This window comes from Rana temporaria, chromosome 4, assembly GCF_905171775.1.
Source record: "Rana temporaria chromosome 4, aRanTem1.1, whole genome shotgun sequence".
NCBI classification, from domain to species: domain Eukaryota; kingdom Metazoa; phylum Chordata; class Amphibia; order Anura; family Ranidae; genus Rana; species Rana temporaria.
Genome location: NC_053492.1, coordinates 64,030,025 through 64,049,671, shown reverse-complemented (window position 1 = coordinate 64,049,671; position 19,647 = coordinate 64,030,025). Strand labels below are relative to the sequence as shown.

The window sequence follows — 19,647 nt, the reverse complement described above, 5'->3', positions numbered from 1 at the left end:
CTGAAGTATCAGCTACTTTATTAGCTTTATTGTACTTACCCTTGGCTGGATGATTGAGTGAAGCGATCCAGCAAATGCCAATTCCTGGCTGAACATATAGTGGTCTGGGGATTCCAGAAAGTTTGAATAAGTAGAGATGAAGCCCTTGTGTCCACTAAGATAGACTGAAACACACACTTCATGCAGAAACTCTTCTAGTTTGGTTAGTTCCTTTTTCACCATTTTTAGGGCAACAAGTCTACCTGTTAAAGAGAGAAAATAAATTGATTTACAAATAAGATTTGAACATCTAAGACTCTGATGTACAATACTTGAGCCCATGAACTTTACATAGACTGGATAGTTTTCTTCAACATGTAGTCATCTCCTCTAAGGCCCCATACACACGAGAGGATTTATCCGCAGATACGGTCCAGCGGACCGTATCCGCGGATAAATCCTCTCGAGGATTTCAGAAGATTTCTATGCGATGGCGTGTACACACCATCGCATTGAAATCCGCGCTGAAATCCTCTGGCGATGACGTGTCGCGCCGTCGCCGCTATTATGACGCGGCGACGGGCGCGACGCTGTCATATAAGGAATTCCACGCATGCGTCAAATCATTACGACGCGTGCGGGGAATCCCTTTGGACGGATGGATCCGGTAAGTCTGTACAGACGAGCGGATCCATCCGTTGGAATGGATTCCAGCAGATGGATTTGTTGTGCATGTCAGCAAATATCCGATCTGCTGGAATCCATCCCAGAGGAGATTTCTCCGCGGAAACAGATCCGCTGGCGTGTACACACCATAGGATCTATCCGCAGAAACCCATTTGCTGGGATTTATCTGCGGATGGATTCTATCGTGTGTATGGGGCCTAAGCCTTTGTTAGCAGTGAGCTACATAGCTATGCATGCAGCTGGATCTATTGTCCTCTGTAAATGCTAAGTATCTGGGTTGTACATAGAGGACCATCAGTTGTTATTAAAATCTGTTACCTGCCGAGCTACCTGTAACTGTGTATGATATGACCGCCTTAAAGCAAATCTGTCATGAGAGAAACAGGAAGGCTGCTATTGGTAAGCTCCTCTTCAAAATGCCAATTGCTTGGCTGTCATGTTGAACCCTCCAAATGTAATATACAGTATATATAGAATCACTGACTTGTAACATGTATGCAAATATGGACTTTGTTAAAAATATAAGGCTTTCTCTTTGGCTTAACAACTAACAGCTAGCACTTTCAGGAGGAATTAAAAGAAAAAAGGTGGCCTTCTTGTTTTTACTCATGGCAGGGTTACGTTAAAGTTAAAGACATGTAAGAGGACTGAATTGAGAAATTAATACAGGTTGAAAGATTTTGTCTTTTCTGTGGAAGTACTGCCAGTTGCCTAATTGGAGTTTTGCCCTGTTCTATTTCAGCACTGACAAGATCGGAAAAACTGGCTGATCTTTGTGCATTATGGTCTTTGACCCAAACTTCTGTACCAAAGCCCATATGTCATATGTAATAATGATTTTTTTTTATTAAAGATTCAAATGTTTTGTTATCTGTTTTATAGGTTCAAACAATCTGCCAATTAGAAATACTAATACATAAAAGTAGGTGCTGCTACCTCCTAGTGTTATAATATGGATTTACCACCGGTGCTTTGGCAGAGGCAGCTGACTCCTCATCCACACAATCCATATAAGCAATGAAAAGCCGGCACTCCAGCATACACCCTACAATCTGGTGTTTATTGCCGGATAACAAATGACAGCCACAAAACCTGCCACAAAAATTGCAGAGTAAACAATGGAGTGCCAGCTTTTCTAAATAAGAAATTATCTTTGTAATTATTTAAGAGAATTCACTTACCTATTTTCCTTTCTAGAGCCATCACAACTTCACCATAAGTACCCTCGCCAAGTTGTTCCAGGATTTTAAATTCTTCTTCACCAGATTTTTTAATCACACAAGTTGAGTGGGCTGCCATTTTGAATATGGTGATATCAGGCTTTCTCTGCACACAAAAGCACAACATTTTTATGTAAAGACTTTTTGCTATAAATTCTTTATAAATGTATTTCAAATGTTGCATTTACTTTCTTTTTGAAAAGAAAAGAAAAATACCAGCAATATAACAAAGATAAATTTAGAAGACTAGCCTTACCTAGGCACGGAATGGACAGCTAGAGTAGACGTTCAAAGTAGATTGAGTTTCTGTAAAAGTTGATAAAATAGCTTCTGCAAGGTCCAGTCTAGGTGTCTTCAAGATCTTTCTATCTGAGGTCCACAGACTATCTTTGTCTTTTATAGAGAAGTTTAGACAGGATCCAGGCCAGGAAGCTTCAAACCTTCATTCGAATGCAAATTGAAGCATCACCTGAACTTGACAAATCAAGTTGACTCCTTTTGTGATTGCGTCTACAGTGTAAACAGATTCCCATCACAGTGGGTAGCAGGGAGTGGACCTGTCTTTATTTTCAATGTTTTCAGATTGGTAATGTTGACAACAATTGAACCTCTGAGGGCGTTTGACATGTTCAGATTAAATTTTTTGTAGTAAAAAGGGGTTTTAAAAGTAAAACATGTTAGATTTTAGCCTTCGCCTACTTTATGGGATCAGGTAATAATTAGAATATCTTTGATATGATCAAGGAGAAAACTATAGCTCTATGCAAACTGGTATTGTAGATAAAATCCAATAAATGCGGTCCCCGGGTTACAAACAAGATTGGGTCTGTAGGTTTGTTCTTAAGTTGAATCTGTTTGTAAGTTGGAACAGGTAAATTTTTTAAGTGTAGCTCCAGCCATAAAAACGATTTTTAAGCATAGAGAAGGGTTATCACCCCTGTAATGTTTGTTTTGCTGTCTGTGCCTCTGTTCAGAAGATTTCACCTCACTTTCTGTCCCAATGGCAACTGGATTTTGAAAATTTTGGGTTGTTGTGGAAAGAAGGATTGGTGATAAACAATCAGTGGAGACACTTTTTTCACATAATCAGGCCGTGTACACACGATCAGTCCAAACTGATGAAAACTGACGTTCAGTTTCATCGGTTCACAGACTGATGGTCTGATGTGCGTACACACCATCAGTTCAAAAACCGATCGGGTCAGAACGCGGTGACGTAAAACACACAACGTGCTGAAAAAAACAAATTTCAAGGCTTCCAAGCATGCGTCGACTTGATTCTGAGCATGCGCGGGTTTTGAACCAATGCTTTTGTGTACTAACCATCGGTTTTGACCTATCGGTCAGCCGTCCATCGGTACAATTTTAAAGCAAGTTCGAAAACTTTGGACTGAAGGACAAAAGACTGATGGGGTATACACACGGTCGGTTTGGACCGATGAAACTGAACTTCAGTCCGTTTTCATCGGTTTGGACTGATCGTGTGTACAGGGCCTAACTCTTAGGCCGTGTACACACGGGCAAACATGTACAATGAAACCGGTCCGCCGGACCGTTTTCACCGTACATGTCTGCCCGGGGATTTCTGTACGATGGCTGTACTAACCATCGTACAGAAATCCGTGCGTAAACAATACGCGGGGCGTGTCCGCGGTGTCGCCGAGACGATGACGCGGTGTCGCCGCGACAATGATGCGACGACGTGGGTGGGCCTGCCAGTTAAATGCTTCCACGCATGCGTCAAAGTCATTCGACGCATGCGAGGGATGGCGGGCGCTTGGACATGTACGGTAGGTCTGTACAGACGACCTAACCTGTCCGAGCGGGCAGGATTCCAGCGGACTGTTTTAAAACAAGTCCAGGAATATTTGTCTGCTGGGAAAAGGCCCGGCGGGCAAATGTTTGCTGGAATCCTGCACGCTCGGGCCTACACACGACCGAACATGTCTGCTGAAACTGGCCCGCAGACCAGTTTCAGCAGACATGTTTGGTCGTGTGTACGGGGCCTTACAGGAGAGAATGTCCCTTCCTAGGGGTAGATTTCATCTCACTTTCTGTTGTCTCCCTACATTTGTAAGTAGGAGTCGTTTGTAAGTCGGGTGTTTGTAACTAGGGGATCGCCTGTATTGGTTACAAATGACTACTTCTCACTAAACCTGTGTTGGTTTTAAATATCTTCTGTTATAATAATTTTTTGGACTTATTAATCTATAAAATTTCATAAAACTATTTTATCACCATAGCGTCACTCCTAATATGTTGTACTGCAGAATGCTTTGTAATATCTATAGTTGTTGCTCAGATTAGCCTGTGTGCGGCTTTAGTTGGCTGCTTAGGTTTTTGAATGCTAAAACTCTATATTGTAACAAAAGGTAATTCAAGTATATATCTGAATAAGGTTGCTACTGATTAGAATAAATGTCACATTCCTATAGCAGAATATTGAACAACTATCACACCATGTAGGACTTTGAAGGTGTCACAAAAATATCTTGGTGAAGTATAAAAAAAAGTCTTTACACTTTATTTTATTACAATTCTGGAAAAAAAAGTGTGTAGACTCCATCGGACATTTGCTGTCGGAATTTTCGACAACAAATAGTTGAGAGCTGGTTCTCAATTTTTCCGACAACAAAAGTTCTTGTCGGAAATTCCGATCATCTGTAGCCAATTTCGAAACACAAAAATCCTACACATGCTCGGAATCAATTCGATGCATGCTCAGAATCATAATTTTTCTCGGTTCATCGTAGTGTTGTACGTTACCGCGTTCTTGACGTTTTGAATTTCCGACAACATTTATGTGACCGTGTGTATGCAAGACAAGTTTAAGCCAACATTCCGTTGGAAAAAAATCCACAGTTTTGTTGTCGGAATGTCCGATCATGTGTATGCGGCATAAGTGTGTATTCATCCTAAGATGGGTACATACATTTAGCTATTTGGTGACATATGGACTTGATTGGCCATTTTTAGGCTACCAAATATCTAAATGGTTGCACATGTAAGAATATGACTTGTATAATGGGGTTTTTATATGATTTCAATTTTGAATAAAGATTATGGTATCTTTTTGTAACAACATAGGTTTGCATGGTTTGTTTTCACAAGATATATTGGTTATATTCAGCTGTGAATTGAACTGAGAAGTAGACATGCAGTATATGTGAATCTCATTGTACAACTCGGATTATTTCCAAGTCTTAGTGTTAAATATCACATCTGCAATAACGTATATAAAAGTGGAATTTAATACCCTTAAAGCAGTAGAGTTGAGTGATTTTAACACTGCAGCTAATGTTCCAGCCGCCTTATGTCTGTATTCAAAATGTAAATATTGCACAGATCTGACAACAAAAGGTCTCCGGGAGTTGTTCTATAGCTATTGTTCTTTTGCAAGTGAAACCTGAAGGTGTAAATGGTAAAGTTATGCTCTCTTCATATGCATGCTCAGTACACAACCCAAGGGCAGGGTTAGAGAACTGTAATCAACTTTGATTCAGTTATGCAGGTAAAAAGCTGTTTGTTTGCTTAAATTTAGAGCAAAAAATACGTCTTCCTTTCTGGGACACGTCTAACAAAGAAATATACCAAGGTGCTTAGGAACCATTTGGACCAGACATGGTGTTAATTACTAATGTGTGTTACTTGTTGGGCAATTTAAAAAAAAAAAATTGTTAGAAGAAAAACTGGAAGATTTTTGTTATGCAATGAGCAATTCCAATGGTTCCATTTGCCAATTGTTGCATCCTAGAATCCTTACACAACACATCACACTGAATATGGCCTAATGCTGGTCATATACTTAGTCAATTCTTTAGCAATTTTAACAAGTGAATAAACCAAGAAAATCTACCTTCAGTAGCCCGGATTCACATACAGCTTACGCCGACGTATCTGTTGATACGCCGCGTAAGTTCTAAGATGCGCCGTCGTATCTATGTGCCGTTTTCATGAAAGCAGATACGCCTGAATTTCGGCTTGATCCGACCGACGTAAGTCTCCTTACGCTGTCGTATCTGGGGTGCATATTTACGCTGGCCGCTAGGGACGCTTCGTAGATTTACGCGTCAAATATGTAAATGACCTAGATACGCCGATTCACAAACGTAGTTGCGCCCTTTGCAGTAGGCTACGCCGTTTACGCAAGGCGTACGTCCGGCGTAACTTTACCCCTCATAAAGCAGGGGTAAGTCATGTTAAGGTATGGACGTCGGAAACGTCGGAACAGCCGTCGTATTTTACGTCGTTTACGCAAGTCGTACGTGAATGGGGCTGGGCGTAGGTTACATTCACGTCGCATGATTGGACCCGGCGTATCTTAGGGAGTAAATTTGACGTGATTCTGAGCATGCACGCGCATGCGCCGATCGTTCGGCCATGCATTTACATGGGGTCACATTTAATTTTAATACAACACGCCATCCTACTTTGAATTAGGCGGGCTTACGCCGGCCAGTTTACGTTACGCCAGCGTAAGAAAAAGAGCAAGTGCTTTGTGAATACAGTACGAGCCACTCTAGGTTACGTCGGCGTAGCGCATATGAGATGCGCTGCGCCCGCACAGAGATACGCCGATCTCTGAATCTGGTCCAGTGTTTTTAAACTGCAGCCGATATAAATTCTTCAACTCCAAACAAATTGTTGAAATTGCAAGAATCTTTTTTGAAGGATTGTATCCCTAATGCCTCATACACACGATCAGTTTTCCTGACAGGAAAAGTGCAATGTGAGGTTTTTGTCAGGAAAACCAACCGTGTGTATGCTCCATCACACTTTTTCTGTCAGTTTTCCTGCCAAGAAAAAATTGACAGCAGGATCTCAATTTTCGTGACAGGAAAAATTCCTATCGCAAATCGCGGTCGTCTGTATGCAATTACGACGCGCAAAAAAAATGCGAATGCTCAGAATCAAGCAGAAGAGCCGAACTACCTATTGAACTTCATTGATCTCGGCTCGTCGTACGTGTTTTACGTCACCGCATTCTTGACGTTCGGAATTTCAGCCAAGATTTGAGTGACTGTGTGTATGCAAGACAAATTTTGTTTTTCTGCTGAGAAAAAAACACTTTTTTTCTGTCGCAAAAACTGATCAGGTGTACGAGGCATAAGACACCAGACATTTGTCTTGAATATTCAAAAACAATACTGCATCAGCTCTTCCAAGGCTGGAGGACCCACTGAATGTGAATCTTGCCATAAAGGTGTGTAAATAATGAAAGTACCATTTCTAGCCACACAGTGCTGAGAGAACACTGCTGTAAATATTTCATCAATCTAATCAGCTCAGTATTTTCTGTTTTCCACCGGGTGTCTTCAAACGCAAGTGGGTTCAAGGAATGGACACCCCTTTTGATGTGCCTGTGCTCAAGATTCTTAGAAATTTACCAGCACGAGTATCGAACATCCTAATTGATGCCCCAGTCCCTTTCTCAAGACTATTCTAGGGTTCATCAGACCATCCACTAATTTAGCTTCTGCCACGTGCAGTTTTTATATTTTGGTTAACTACGATCCACTGACTGTCCTAGTTGTTGAAGAGCTGTCCCTGGCAGGGGTAGTCATTTTAACGACTTGATCTACATAATAGAGATACTAGTTTTTCTTTTATGTTTAATACTCTCAAAGTTAACCGTCATGAGCAAAAGAGGCTGCCACTCTTTTCTGATAATACTACGTACCTGTCATGTTCAACCTCATGTGTCAATTCTTTGATGCCCAGGCCTGGCACAAATATGCAGTTTAGGACTTCTGGCTATTCTGCTTGTGTACTCGTTTCACATAAGTGACATATAGTATTGAAGCCACTAGATCGGCACAGAGGCAGAAAACCTAGAATATTCAAGAAGTGACCACCTATGGCAGCCTCCATACTGTATTTCCACATGACTTGTTTACTTTAGCTGTCTATATGGCAATGATCTAATGTCTGAGACACCCACAGGCCAAAGTAATCTGACAGAAAGTAATCAGTGAAATCTTGTGACATTACAATTGCCCCCCACCCTTATAGGTGTCCCTCTTGCCACTAAAAAAAGAACATAAAACTTTAATATAGTATGTGTTAGGCCCCATACACACGGGAGGATTTATCCGCGGATACGGTCCAGCGGACCGTTTCCGCGGATAAATCCTCTCGAGGATTTCAGCAGATTTCTCTGCGATGGAGTGTACTCACCATCGCATTGAAATCCGCGCCGAAATCCTCTGGCGATGACGTGTCGCGCCGTCGCCGCGATTATGACGCGGCGACGTGCGTGACGCTGTCATATAAGGAATTCCACGCATGCGTCGAATCATTACGACGCATGCGGGGGATCCCTTCGGACGGATGGATCCGGTGAGTCTGTACAGACCAGCGGATCCATCCGTTGGGATGGACTCCAGCAGATGGATATGTTCTGCATGTCAGCAAATATCCGATCTGCTGGAATCCATCCCAGGGGAGATATATCCGCGGAAAAAGATCCGCTGGCGTGTACACACCATAGGATCTATCCGCTGAAACCCATTTGCTGGGATTTATCTGCGGATGGATTCTATGGTGTGTACGGGGCCTTAATGTTGTGTGTCCCCATCATTATTGCATGTTTCTTTGGTGGTGGTGGTGGTGTGTCACCATGGGATTTGTACCAGAACTCAAAAGCCTTTGGACTATGTTTGTCCAACAGCATACATTAAAGCTGTACTATAAGTAGTTTTAATAGACACAACTTAATTTCAGTTCTATATTAATTTATCATTAACACATATTTTTCTTTTAGTGCAAGTACCTGAATTTGACTGGGTTTCGGCCTCTTATAAGCCATTGTACAACAGGGCTCAGGCTAGGAGAGGGAGAAGCAGCACAAAGAGCCAACCAGTTGTGCTGCAGTGCTTATGTGCCAACATGCTGATTGGAAGAGAAAGCAGAGATGAGCTTATCAGTCTGCTGCTGCTCACTTGCTCATTCACAGGCTGTGGGAATTGACAAGACCTGTACATGTTACTGGACTGCATCAGAGAAAAATCAGGTCTTCTGCTGAACAGTGCTGTGCCATGTGCCAGAGCTTTGGAATGTTAAGACTAGGTGAACAGAAACACAAAATTCACTGGAAACTAAAATCGTTCCTGTTTTTTTGTATTTGCTCTTTGGCCTACAGTATCAATCAAGCCTGCAGGCCTCATTTAGCAATATTTGGTAATTTTTTTCTTTTGACTTGGTAACCCAAGTGATCACAAACCCCTTCATTATAGATCTGTATATCTGTCATCAAATATGGTATTAGCGTATACTGGAGCAATGTACTATGGGGCGTAACCACTTCAATACAGGGCATTTTCACCCCCTTCCTGCCCAGGCCAATTTTTAGCTTTCAGCGCTGTCACACTTTGAATGACAATTCTGCGGTCATGCGACGTCGTTACCAAATTTTTCTCACAAATAGAGCTTTATTTTGGTGGTATTTGATCACCTCTGCGGGTTTTTTTTGCGCTATAAACAAAAAAAGAGCAACAATTTTGGAAAAAACACCATTTTTTCCCCCCCTCAGTTTAGGCTGATATGTATTCTACATATTTTTGGTAAAAAAAAATCGCAATAAGAGTATATTGATTGGTTTGCGCAAAAGTTATAGCATCTACAAAATAGGGGATAGTTTTATGGCATTTTTATTTTACTACTGATGGCGGCGATCTGTGATTTTTTATCGTGACTGTAACATTGCGGCAGACACATCGGACACTTTTGACACTATTTTGGGACCATTCACATTTATACAGCGATCAGTGCTATAAAAATGCATTGATTACTGAGTACATGTGACTGGCAGGGAAGGGGTTAACACTAGGGGGCGATCAAGGGGTTAAATGTGTGTCCTAGGGAGTGATTCTAACTGTGGGGGGAGGGGACTGATGAGGGGAGGAGACCAATCTGTGTTCCTATATACAAGGAACATACAATCAGTTCTCCTCTCCCCTGACAGGACGTAGATCTGTGTGTTTACACACACATATTCACATCCCTGTTCTATGATGAGCAATCGCGGTGCCCAGTGATTTGGCAAGCGTGCACGCTCTCCACAATGCCGGGAAGACGAAGACGTCATATGACATCTGCCCGGAGGGAGGGTTCCTGCCGCCGCCATTCTACAATACAGCGGTAGGGAACTTGTTAATGTTAGGTTATGAACATTTCTAAACTGAGTTAGCTGAGTCCTCCTTTTAACACAAAAGGTTGCAGGATCTTTGCAAGTAATTAGAATCATACATACATAATGTTAATTATCATTCCTAGTTTAGCTCAGTGATTTTCAACCTTTTTTCATCCGAGGCACCCTTTAAAATGATGGACAGTCTCGAGGCACCTCATTCTAAAATGTGTAGCACTACCCCTGGAGGAGCTGCTGGTTTGTTTTGAGTGGCATGTTACCTCATGGCTCCTCCGCCGTCTTAGGGGTGTATGGTGCGTATAGCAAGAGTAACAGAATGTCCACAACAGGTGTCTTTTATGTGCTCTTTATTACCCAGCCGGGTAAAAACAGTAAACTTGTGGTGGAAGGTAGAGTTAAAAGGAGAATAGCAGATTCAGGCGTAGTAATAGGGAAACAGTCCTGCTCCCACGTGTAACAATTCTTGCGCCACTCATACCTGAGTGGACTTAGTGTACCCGGACAGGCCTCTCTCACTGACCTGGCAGCCAGAGTATCATTCGAACCTTTAGGGAAAAGTCTCTGCCACAGACCCTCCTGGAGTGGACTCAGGAAAAAGCCTCTGCCACAGGCCCTCCTGAAATTAACTTGATTACGGAGATGATCCTCCTCGATAGAATTTCGCCTGGCTCTCCTTCAGATCGTTTTCAGGTGACCAGCCTCTCAGTGTCTGGCTACCTTGATCCCCAGTGGTTTGTCGAGACCCTATTGGATCGCCAGCCTCTCATTGGCTCTCCTCAGATGGACTCCCCACCAAACATCTATCTTTCTAGGAATCTTAGGATTGGGAACCCAGTCGAACACTGGGCTCCCTGCCACAGCTCAAATGTTCCGGACCAACATGGTCCCGGAACCAGGAACACCGCGTGGCACGCGCACCCCGACCTGGAAGTCCATTACCCTGGGGCGCCGTGATGCAGTCACCCTAAAGGTGGATGCCGCACTTGAAGAAGAACCAGACCAAATGGCGTCTGTCCCATAAATACCCTCCCCCAGCATGTACAGCGAGGAAACTCCCTCCTGATTGGCTGCTAGGGAACAGCACCCAAACCTCGACTCCACTGCTGCCCCCTTTTGTCCTGGGGTGGGAATGGCACCCCAGAAGCAACATAATGAGCCCACAGCATAGCCAAGCTGAGACAAAGACCCAGATTTAAACATATTAACTGGATCAGAATCGGTTAACACTCTGATCCCCCTCTAAATTTAACTAGCATCGGTACTTTGAAGTAACCAGGCGCTACAAGTGTAAAAACTATTCCAATAGCTTTACATAATGCAGCAACATCCAAGTAGGACACCCAACGTTAGAGGTGATTTTATTCTTCCAAAGCAAATACGCTTTTGCACACTGGTACTGACTAGTATTCCAATGTTTCTCTTCTCCCTCAGTTTTTCTCCATCACTCAGCTAATGTGACCCCCAACGCTGATGGAGAGGGCAGGGGAGGGTCAAACAAGGATGCTATGCAGGCGACTGACATCCTCCTTATCAAATGATGGTGTCACTAGGACGCCAGCAGCTAGATGGTTGTAATGATGCACAATGAAAACCGGTGGCTTTGTGTAACTAAAAGGCCACCTTCATCCACACACCAGCTTGTATACAATTTTTGGGCATTTTTCCAAGGCACCCCTGAAGAAACCTCCAAAGTGATTGTAAATGTTCCCGTGTTTTTTTTTTTAATAATGTCGTACTTGCCTTCACTGTGCAGTAAGTTTTGCACAGAGTGGCCCCGATCCTCCTCTTCTGGGGTCCCATGGCTGCTCCCCTAACGGCTCCTCCACGCATTAGATAACCCCCTCTGGGAAGCTCTCTCCCAAGGGGGATACCTTGCGGGCGCACCCCCGTGTAATACACTTGGCGTCCATAGATACTGAGTGTATGACTCGGCCCCGGTGCCCACATCATTGGATTTGATTGACAGCCGTGGGAGCCAATGGCTGCGCTACTATCAATCTATCCAATCCTAGTTGGGATTCCAAGTAGAGAAGGACAGCAGGGATATGCCCACGGAAATTTGCGGCTCAGGTAAGTAAAACGGGGGGGGGGGGGCAGACACTGCAAGGTGTTTTTTCACCTTAATGCATAGGATGTATTAAGGTGAAAAAACACGAAGGTTTACAACCCCTTCAGGGCACCCTGGTTGAAAAAGGCTGGTTTAGCCTGTAATACATCTAAAGTCTAGTACAAGAAATGAGATTATCAAACTAATGATCGTCTGTTTGTTTTTTGTTTTGTTTTTTGCTTTGTTCTTCCATGCTAGTCTACATATTAACCACTTGAGAGCCGCGCTATAGACGAAAGACGTCCACAGCGCGGCTCTCAAGTGACGTCCTTTTATGTGCATTACCCGCATGGGGGCGCGCAGCGGGTAAACACTGTGCCCGGCTGAGAAGCTGATGCTTGTGCCTGGCGGCCACGATGTCCGCCAGGTACCCGCGATAGGCGGTGACAGCAGGGACGTGGAGCTCTGTGTGTAAACACAGAGCTCCACGTCCTGTCAGGGAGAGAGACCACCGATCTGTGTCCCTTGTACATAGGGACACAGCATCGGTCACCTCCCCCAGTCAGTCCCCTCCCCCCACACAGTTAGAACACACCCAGGGAATACATTTAACCCCTTCCTCACCCCCTAGTGTTAACCCCTTCACTGCCAGTCACATTTATACAGTAATTAGTGCATTTTTATAGCACTGATCGCTGTATAAATGTGAATGGTCCCAAAATTGTGTCAAAAGTGTCTGATATGTCTGTCGCAATATCGCAGGCCTGCAAAAAAAAAAAATCGCAGATCGCCGCCATTACTAGTAAAAAAAAAAAAACATAAATCCATCCCCTATTTTGTAGGCGCTATAACTTTTGCGCAAACCAATCAATGTACGCTTATTGCCATTTTTTTTAACAAAAATATGTAGAAGAATACATATCGGCCTAAACTGAGGAAAAAAAATATATAAAGAAAAAAAATTGGGATATTATTATAACAAAAAACTAAAAATATGTACGAAAAAAATGTCTGTGTTTGTCCTTTCGGGTAATTTTGGACATAAGCTGCGTACTAACGATCAGATTATCGTATGATTGCTTCAAAAGTGGAAATTTTTGTATGATTTTCTGATCGTGTGTACTAGGCTTTAAGCTGGCTATACAAGGTTAAAATTTGAGTTAAAAAAATTGTTAGTTTTTGAGATGTTCAATAGGACCAAATGTGACCAATTTTAACTTTAGGCCTCATGCACACTGGACGTTAAAATAATGTTATAAAAACGGCAGTCGCTTTTGCAGTGAGTTTTTCAACTTTATTCAACTTATTTCAACGTTTTTGCAAAATCGTTTATTAGCGTTTTTCGAGTTAGCGTTTTTTTTTGCGTTTTTTTAATAAAGGAAAATGTATTTATTTGTTTTAATGTATCAAAAATGTTAAACGCTGGTGAGCAAAGTTTTTGAGCGTTTATCAGCGTTAGAGCATTTTTAAAGCTAAAAAACGTTTCTCAGAACCCTAGGCCTAGGCCTCGTGCACACTGGACATTTTTACAGCAGCAAATATTTTCCTCTTAAATTAAAGTCTGACAGTAGCTAATAAAGTAAAAAGTAATGTTTTGCATTATAATTAGTTTGATACCTGTTGAAATCGAACTGTTTTATTTCCGCCCTCGTCACTCCTGAATCATTATTCTCACTGACTTCCTGGTTTGCGCTGCGCATTTATTCTTGCTACATCACGGTCTAATGGGAACTACAGTTCCTATTAAGCTTAGCCTCCATGCCTGTGAGGGATAAGAGAGCATCTTCACACAGGGCTGTAGTCATAGGGAGGGGGTGAGCACATTCTGCTTTCCACCATGCAAAACAGCTCAGATGCTGGTGGAAAGCAAGAAGAGTAGAGACAGGAAATGGCATTTTCAAACCTGGATTACTGTATTTTGGAGGTCAAAAGGAAAAACGAGGTAAGTGATATTTAAATGCTCTAGCTTACAGCAATCAATTTATCTAATAAAAAACAAACCTTTATGCCACGTACACATGGTCGTTTTTTGTCTTGGAAAAAAACTTTGTTTTTTTATCATGGAAAAAAAACAACGTTTTTCAAACTTCATTTTAAAAAACGACGTTGCCCACACACCATCGTTTTTTCAAAATGCTCTAGCAAAGCTCGGTTACGTACAACACATACAATGGCACTCTGTTCCATTCAAGCTCCCGTCTCATAACTTGCTTCTAAGCATGCGCGGGTTTAAAACGTTGTTTAAAACGTCGTTTTAGCCCACACACGATCATTTTTTATGACACAAAAAACGACATTTTGAAAAACGACATAAAAAATTAAAGCATGTTCGAATTTTTTTTTGGTAGTTTTTTTAGAAGACAAAAAACGATGTGAAGCCCACACACGATCATTTTAAATGACGTTTTTAAAAACGTTGTTTTATTTCATCACAAAAAACGTCCGTGTGTACGCGGCATTAGTGTTCCTTTAAACTATCCATTATGTTATCCTATGTGTCCATTCACACATAGGCTGCTATCCACAGTTTTGGGCAGTGGCATTTTTGAGCAGTAAAAAAAAACAAAAAAAATAGTGGGTTCTGAGAGAGGTTTTTCAGCTGTAAAAATGCTCCAACGCTGATAAACGCAGATAAACGCTCAAAAGCGCTGCTCAGCAGCATTTTTAGATGTTTTTGATCCATTGAAAAAAAAAAACACTAATACGGAAGAACGCTAAAAACGCTAATAAACACTAAAAAATGCTATTGCAAAAACTTTGAAAAACTCACTGCAAAGCTACTGATGTTTTTATAACGTTATTTTAACGTCCAGTGTGCATGAGGCCTTATAATGAGGGAAATCGAAAGTGAAGGATGATTTTTTTTGTTTTATTATGTGTTTGAAGGAAATTCTGAGTGCAGTTTTCAGTCAATAAAAAAATACAAATAAAATATCTATCTATCTATCTATCTATCTATCTATCTATCTATCTATCTATCTATCTATCTATCTATCTATCTATCTATCTATCTATCTATCTATCTATCTATCTATCTATCTATCTATCTATCTATCTATCTATCCAGTATAAATGTATATACTTTGCTTTCCGTTATTTTTTTATAAATCTGGGAATCCATTCAAATAGCAGGTTTGGACAACGTTTTTTTAAGGTCCTTGCATGATTCAATTATGGCATTACTGAATGCTCTGATAAACGATTTTTCAGAATGAAGTACAAATGTTTGAGTGGAAATGCCAAGCGGGTAATTTTTTTAGTCTGCACGCAGCTCTCGTTTTGTTTAAGGATTTGATGTGAATGGGTCTCGGCTGTTTTCCAGTAGACAAAGGCTAAATTTCCTTGTGTAATTTTGCAGCTTAGCACTTCAGGAAATGTTCTATGGCCCCCTTTGCCGATAAAATGTTGTAATTTGAACTTTTTATATTGTTAATTACCAAAGGGCTATAATCCTTTTTCTAGAGTTGAGTAAGTGTGGCCCCATGTCTGATATGCACAGAACACACTCCAGAGTCACCATGCAACACCTCTGCTGACAAAACACAGGCCTTTGAAAAAAAAAGCGACTCTGGTGGGACTCGAACCCACAACCTTTGAATGTCTACAAACACTACTAGAAGTCCAATGCGCTATCCATTGCGCCACAGAGCCAGCTGGTTATGCGTTTTCTGACAACTCATCAACAGGTGTACGCTGCTCTTCACAGTGTGAAAGTGTATACACATACAGAACGTAGACGCTCTTCCTCCCTGAGTCTATAGCATATTTTCCATCCCAATGATCCTAGGACTATCCATAGAACAGTAAAGAGAGGAGAAACTTTTCTTTACTGTATTTCTTTGATTAACCAGTTGACCTCCGGAAAATCCCCCCCCCCCCCAGGCCATTTTTTTTGAGATACTGCATTACTTTGTCAAATGCACGGCCATGCAACACTTTACCCAAATAAAATGTATTTAATTTCACACAAATATAGCCATCTTTTTTTTTTTTTGCACTATAAACAAAAAAAGGGTGACAGTTTTGGGAAAAAAAAATATATATATATATATATATATATATATATATATATATATATATATATATATATATATATATATATATATATATATATATATATATATATATATATATATATATATATATATATAATTTTTTTTTTTTTTTTTTTTTTTTTTTTTTTTTACTTTCTGCTATAATGCATATCCAATAAAAATTCAAATCAAATATTTTTTTTTTTAGGACAAAATGTATTCTGCTACATATTTTTGTTAAGAAAAAATCCCAATAAGCGTATATTGATTGGTTTACGCAAACGTTATAGCGCCTACAAACTACGTTATATATTTCTGGAATTTTTATTTTTAGACTAGTAATTGTGACGATCGGCGACTTATAAGGCGACTGTGATATTTTGCGTCAAACATTTGGATACTAACTGACACTTTGCAGGGACTAGTGACACTAATACAGTGATCAGTGCTAAAAATATGCACTGTCACTGTACTGATGACACTGGCTGGGAAGGGGTTTAACCACTAGCCGACCAGTCAACGTCGTTATACAGCGGTGGGTCGGCACGATCTCGCGAACCGTCGTAGCTGTACGTCGGTCTCTTTAAGTGGGATAGCAGGCGCGACGATGCTCGTGACCGGCGGTCGCGAGCGATCGCGGACACGAGAGGCAGAACAGAGACGTCTGTGTGTGTGTGTGTAAACACACACATCCCTGTTCTGTTCAGTGAGGAAAGATTGATTGTGAATTCCTAATAGCTAGGGACCACAATCTGTAATTTCCTCTAGGTCAGTCCCCTCCCCCTACAGTTAGAAACACATTAGGGAACACAGTTAACCCCTTGATGGCCCCTAGTGTTAACCCCTTCCCTGCCAGTGACATTGTTATAGCACTGATCGCTGTATAAATGCCAATGGTCCCAAAAATGTGTCAAAAGTGTCTGATGTGTCCGCCATAATGTCACAGTCCTGATAAAAATCGCAGAACGCCGCCATTACTAGTAAAAAATAAATAATATAAAAAATTCTATAAATCTATCCCCTATTTTGTAGACGCTATAACTTTTGCACAAGCCAATCAATATACGCCTATTGATATTTTTATTACCAAAAATATGTAGAAGAATACATATCGGCCTAAACTGAGAAAAAGTTTGCTTTTTTTTAAAAGAATTGGGAATATTTATTATAGCAAAAAGTACAAAATATATATATATTTTCAAAATTGTCTTTTTTTGTTTATAGCACAAAAAAATTAAATCGCAGAGATGATCAAATACCACCAAAAGAAGCTCTATTTGTGGGGAAAAAAGGACGTCAATTTTGTTTGGGTACAGCTTTGAACATCCGTGTAATTGTTAGTTAAAGCGACGCAGTGCCGAAATGCAAAAAAATAGCCTGGTCATTGGGCAGCCAATTCTTCCAGGCCTGAAGTGGTTAACATCAGGGACAATTAAATGTTAACTGTGTGCCTAGCCAGTGTTTTTGTGTACTGTTATTCGCTGCTTTGAAAGGACACAAAATGCAGATGTCCATTTTGTGTTACACCGACGATCGGCGGGTGGCGGCAGACATCCAGTGTCCGGCACCTACAAATCGGCTTCTGTTTTGATTAATCACAGCAGAAGCGGCCCGCCGCCACTAGTGCCGCTCCCCCTGTAGGCGAAAGTGCAGAATCACATATATATATATATATATATATATATATACATGATCCTGCACAGGACGGCCGCTGGGTATCAGTAAATCTGCTATAGGGCGGTCCAGAAGTGGTTAAACATTCATGCAATTGTGTATTAATTTTCCCAGGTGAGCAACTGCTGTGATAAAATTAATTGACCATAACTAAAATGGGGAAATAATATTTTTCCTGAGGTAGTATTTGTTTCTTTACAGATAGTTTGGGTTATTTTTTATTTAGCAGTAGGGGTCATTTAAAACCCCTGTTAGCAAATAGAAAGTTTTGTGGAAATTTCACTTTACTTTATGGAGTCAATAAAATAGAGGAAATCTCTCTTGAGAGGGAAATCCATCTTGCGGTTCCCACCAGAGCAAGTATAACCTGTATCCTGTATGTAGGCAGGTAATCGATAACGCTGCCCCAGCCGGGACGTTGAGTTAATTATGTTCCCAAATTTTCTTTTGACGGGCTTCACTGGGTCCTATAAAGGGAAAAGGGGGTTCGAGCCCAGAGGGGGAGAAAACCTAGGGAATTATGTAATGCTGTTCTACCGGACTCTGGAATCCAATGACGTACCATAGTCCAAATTTTCACTGCCCATGAGGATCGCTTGTCGTCCATCTTGAATATGCCAACTGTGGCCTTTTCCAGATATGGACTCTTTGCTATGTAGGTATTCTGGGGCAGCCACGAGCCTGGGTTAGAGACCAGGGTTGTTAGGGAAAGATTGCACTTTATATTGAACTTATACCTGTGAATGCCTTTTGCCTGGTCTGAAGTAACTGGCATATATAGTTTACAGTTTGGGTCACTGACCACCTTGGGGAAGTAAGCTAATGGTACAAGAGTTAATACAGTGTGAAGATACAGTGGTTACTAAGGGTAACGAAAGTCTCTCTAGCAGCCTATCATAAGCATGTATATGTGGCAGGTGAGAGAGCAGCAAGGGAGATGTTGTCGGCACTCCTTCGACTTCAACAGCGATCAATCTCCCATAGCAACGGGGAGTAGGTCTGCACCACTGGGCCCCTCATCCTGTGCAAAGGTATGGAAGAGGAAGAGTTAAGTGACGTACACACATGGAGTCCATGCTGGGCGGGACCCCATACCATTACTGGGAGTGAGGTAGCAGTGATACGCTGGACTGGTGGAGAGGGCATTGGCCCTGTGTGTCCCTCCTAAATGTACAAGTGACTGTGGTGATGCTTAATACATCGGGAAAGTTTATTAGAGTTCAGTCAGTTGTTCAAGTAAAGGTCTCCCACCAAAGTGTCAGGCCAGGATTAGGACTCTCATGTGACTTTATTGGTGCTCAATGAGGAGAGAAACATGGGACGTGATGGCTGACCACCCACCTACCCTTACATGTATTTGAAGATTTCTGTTGTGGAGACAAGTCAACATTTTTGAATTTTCCCTCACTTTTAGTACTGGTAACAGCAGGGAAAGTAACTATAAAAAAGCAAAAACTTTTGGATTGAAATACACTTTAACACTTAGGGCTAATGCACATGGGCATATGATATGCTGCCTCAGATCTGTAACTTTTATAAGGTTTTAAATACAGCAGTATTGTATTCTATGGGTTCCATTCACACAGCTTTGTTTTGGTCTGTATCGTTGGCCTGCATCAACAAAACAAGAAAATTCTCTGCTCGCGGTTTAAACCATATTTTACTCTTTACGCCTGTAAATGTTTATGTAAATGTTTCTGCAAACATTTACATGGATACAGTATAACTGCACAATGTGCGCCACCGCCAAGTAAATTCAGGAACAAGATGTACACAATTTGTAGGTAATGGTAACACAGGTATTCAGTTATTCTAAATGATTGAAGACTGAGATCATTCTGTGCCTGAGCCACCACA

The 19,647-nt window shown here is 41.4% G+C and overlaps 1 protein-coding gene and 1 non-coding gene across 2 annotated transcripts in view; one reads left to right on the top strand and one right to left on the bottom strand.

Annotated features, from left to right (window-relative positions):
* The window catches only part of LOC120936263 (protein eva-1 homolog C-like), a 583,492-nt gene that overhangs the window by 267,910 nt on the left and 295,935 nt on the right, over positions 1–19,647 (top strand). The gene's annotated exons all lie outside the window — the stretch shown is intronic.
* Positions 15,646–15,733, bottom strand: TRNAR-UCU. Its single transcript is given in 2 exon segments — positions 15,646–15,681; positions 15,697–15,733. It is a non-coding gene; the product is annotated as a tRNA-Arg (tRNA).